Source organism: Octopus sinensis, unplaced genomic scaffold (genome assembly GCF_006345805.1).
Source record: "Octopus sinensis unplaced genomic scaffold, ASM634580v1 Contig00098, whole genome shotgun sequence".
NCBI classification, from domain to species: domain Eukaryota; kingdom Metazoa; phylum Mollusca; class Cephalopoda; order Octopoda; family Octopodidae; genus Octopus; species Octopus sinensis.
Window position 1 is genome coordinate 10,001 of NW_021823647.1, and position 4,258 is coordinate 14,258.

General features: G+C 39.9%; 1 long non-coding RNA gene and 1 pseudogene across 1 annotated transcript in view; one reads left to right on the plus strand and one right to left on the minus strand.

Annotated features, from left to right (window-relative positions):
* LOC118768643 overlaps positions 1 to 779 on the plus strand; it is a 1,964-nt gene extending 1,185 nt beyond the window's left edge. Inside the window, exon 2 of the long non-coding RNA XR_005004430.1 lies at positions 1 to 779. This exon is cut by the window's left edge and continues 671 nt beyond it. This is a non-coding gene — a long non-coding RNA (uncharacterized LOC118768643).
* Positions 780 to 3,302: 2,523 nt separating this feature from the next.
* On the minus strand, positions 3,303 to 3,419 carry LOC115226849 (annotated as a pseudogene).
* Between the last annotated feature and the right edge of the window lie 839 nt (positions 3,420 to 4,258).

A 4,258-nucleotide genomic window follows, 5' to 3' on the forward strand; every position in this document is an offset into this window, starting at 1 on the left:
ATATCTCTTCCTAGATAAAAACCCACATCGCAACATTCGGACATGGTGAAGTATTACAATTTGAGTACATCCTACTCTCTTCACTGCACTTAACTGTCCACTCAATGTAGAGTCTGAAGGAATGGACAGGTCTGATGCTTCAGGTGGTGACCACTGCAATGGTAGGTAAGGCTGTCTTAGACTGAGACTATTCTGCTCCCCTGGCAGAATTGTATGGTTCAGTGCTGTACACAACGGTAACTTCGTAAACTTGGCAAGTTACCATTATCTTGCAGCACTACTGAATTTTCAATCCTTCCTCTTAATCTTGGTGGTCTCAGTGCCTTGGAACTGGCTGGCCTCGTACCTCCACCACTCAGGCATCTCTGAACTATTCGTCTCTCCTCTTCTCGTCACCTTTATTTCATTCAACCCCATCTTTTGACCTTGCACTAAACGCTATATCCAGTCCTTTCTCCCCGGAACATCGGCGCCTTTGGAATCTACTCCCTATTCTGCTTTTCCTGTACGTGTTGACCTGTATCAGTTTAAACATCGGTGCCGGAGAACCTTCAAGAGTCATGGGCATGGCCCATTCTTCCAAAGTCAGCACTTAAAAAAGAAAGGGAAATGGTGATGAGAAACCACTGTAGTTGTGTAATACATTTTAGTTCCTACACGAACAGTAGCGTATCTTCCCTTATGTATCAACGACCCAAACTGAGTCACAGAATGGACTATCAACATATTATGATGTAAGGGTGAATAAAATGGCGGAAACGATAGAGCATTGAAGTAAACATGTTTCAGTAATTACAGAGTTCTGTCCTTCTACAGTCTGAATTTTCAAACCACCGAGATTCACTTCCACTTTCTTTTCTCCAAGGTTGGTATAGCAAGTACTCGTAATATTGCTTCAGTACACTCGTAGTTTATTAAAAGTAAAATTTTCAAGTGTTTATAAGATTTTACTTCACCCATTAGAATATTTTTAATGGATGACGTAAAAACTCCTGAGTGGGTACTCTGAGTGAGTAAATGTTCTTTGCGGTTTAAGAGAGCTGGACTAACCAACAAAAACAGAAACTGGAGACAGAAACACTCATCATAGCAGCAGGAAGTTATATACAGGAACGTTATATACAGGAAGTTTATATATACAAACTAGAGGACAACCACAACATTAATAGAGGAGGCATCGTATAACTATTTAGCTTTTAAACAACTCTATTTCTCTTTCTCTCTTTCACTCTTCTCTTTCTCTCTCTCTCTCTCTCTCTCTCTCTCTCTCTTTCACTCTTCTCTCTCTCTATCTATCTATCTATCTATCTATCTATCTCCTAACAAATACGGTAGGTGCTGAAAAGTTCCTGGCTTTAAAGGTATCGGGAAAGGCCTGACTAGAGGCCAAACCTTTCGAGTTCATTTACAGGGCTTAGGAAAACTGAAGAAGCGCCGCAATAAATGTGTGAATCTGAGAATATGTTGGATAAAATCATAATTAACTGATCCGCCTGTATTTTTCTTTAACCCAAAGCCAAGAACTTTTCAGTAACCCTTCGTATATATTTCTATAGATTTATTAATGATTCGTTCGCGAATAACTCGGCAAACTACATCTTCGCTGATGAAGCTCAACAATACTAAAATATATTCAGAGTTGCCTCCCGTACATCTCTGAAAATTAGGGAAAAAATAAGACTCCGTGACTAATGTAAATTTTCTTTCACCACATATTTGATCCTTCTTTAAGTCGTCAATATTCCATCGATGAAATAATCTTTCACTCACTTGTGTACATAATAATATGGAACATCTTTTAGGGATGATAAAATTATCTTTCTTGTTGATGACCTTGTGAATAATTTTGGCAACAATGTCATGTCTCATGAGAAGATAGCAGCTTACGGACATTTTGGAGCAGTCGCTGATGGTTTAGAGGTGATATCATCCATACTGATAGGGTATATTCAACATTTCCTATCACAGTATGAATGTTTGGAGACAATATTATCTCTTTCATTGAGTTAATAGCTCTTTCTTGTTCCTAGGTAAATGGAATGTAATGTATCTATCATAGGTCCAAGAAGAATTATTCCTTAAGGCGGTGAGCTAGCAGAAACGTTAGCACGCCGGGCGAAATGCTTAGCGGTATTTCGTCTGCCGTTACGTGCTGAGTGCAAATTCCGCCTAGGTCGACTTTGCTTTTCATCCTTTCGGGGTCGATTAAATAAGTACCAGTTACGCACTGGGGTCGATATAATCGACTTAATCCGCTTGTCTGTCCTTGTTTGTCCTCTCTGTGGGTAGTAAAAAAAATACCCTTGTGGGTAGTAAAAAAAATAGGTATTTTGTCTGCCGCTACGTTCAGAGTTCAAATTCCGCCGAGGTCGACTTTGCCTTTCATCCTTTCGGGGTCGATTAAATAAGTACCAGTTACGCACTGGGGTCGATATAATCGACTTAATCCGATTTTCTGTCCTTGTTTGTCCCCTTGTGGGCAATAAGGAAATAAGAAAAATTATTCCTCCTATTAACGTTGTTGGCATCCTCTAGTTTGTATGATATGTACTCGTGAATAACTTTCCGTTGCTATGATAAGCGTCTATGCCCGGCCCTACCTTGCGCACACCTTCCTGCAATGTTTCTATCGATGCGGATTTAAGTCACTCCTAAATCACAGACAAATACCGGTATAGGTATACCAAATACCATACAACACACATATTTGTTTTATTAAAATTATCTCCACTTCTAGAGAACGTATCATAATTGCCATATGCAATAACGACCAGCTTCTTTTGATAAGGGGAGATAATCTCAAGATTCAAGAATTCTCCAAAATTTAGAAACCTAGACTACACGGAACATTCGTTTATTTCGAGTGCCAACTCAGAATGCCTGCTCAGGAATGAATTCTTCATCTACGTGTTGCACTCATTTGTCTCCCTTTTGTCCAGTAAATCAGAGGCCATTTAAAAACTGGTACTCCGTCGGTTACGACGACGAGGGACCCAGATGATCCGATCAACGGAACAACCTGCTCGTGAAATTGACGTGAAAGAGGTTGAGTACTCCACAGACATGCATCCGTAACGTAGTTCTGAGGGAGATTCAGCGTGACACAGAATGTTACATGGCTGGCCCTTTGAAATACAGGTACATCTCATTTTTCTTTTTTATCAGCTGAGTGGATCGGAGCTATGTGGAATAAACCGCCTTGCTCAAAAACAGAACGCCCCACCAAGAATCGAACTTACACCTTTACGATCGTAAGCTGGATACCCTTACTACTAAGTCACGCACCTTCACTAAAAGTGAGATACCTACAGCACCTAGGTTTCCCAAGCGGTCAGCCACCTAAATACTAACTGGGCGCGACGTTGCTTAGCTTCGGTGATCGGACGTGAACCTGTGCATTCAACGTGATAACCGTAGGCGAAAACCGTAAGCGAACGCCATTTCGATTGACCTTATATTGCCGCCAGCCTTCCTGTCATGCTATTAATGACTAGGAAGATACCATTTGTTGTTAGTATCTTCCTAGTCTTGATATTCAAGTAGCTGATCCTTTCGAGTGTTCGCTCTGATATCCCAAATATTGGTCAAAATCATAATGGGACATGAATTTATTGAATGCAGACACTGAGTTCTATGCAGTTACATTGCTCATTGAAATTTTCTGAAATATTCCTTTATTATTACACACATGTGAGTGAGAACACTTTGAGATATTTTTGGTATCTAACATATGTCAGATACTGCGAGCGCTGCTTCTGATTGGTCAATCCATGGTGATGACCCGAGGTCACGGTGACGGCACTACTTTTGTCATTCATAAGTTACAACTAAACTTCATTCATTACTTTCACGTGTGTTATGTATTTCTTGAACGTGAACTTGAATGTTAACAAAATGTTAAACAGTCATCAGTTATCAGTCATTTCACCTGAAAACTTAGCGCTATAAAGTCGGACTATCTTCCTGCGGCATGACATCTTTTACAGTTACACATTGTGACGTCACTGACGTGAAATCAAGCTGTATTCATGCGCGCTTCAAACATGTGAAGAACTTAGTTATTGTGTTAATAAATATATGTCGTTTTATTCGTGTGTAATAAATAAAATACCAAACTCATTCCCTATGGATACCGTATTTATTACAACGAGTGGCTTGTAAACGTATCTAACGAGCGAAAGCGAGTTAGATACGTTTACAAGCCACGAATTGTAATAAATACGGTATCCATAGGGAACTCGTTTGGTATTCTCTATTT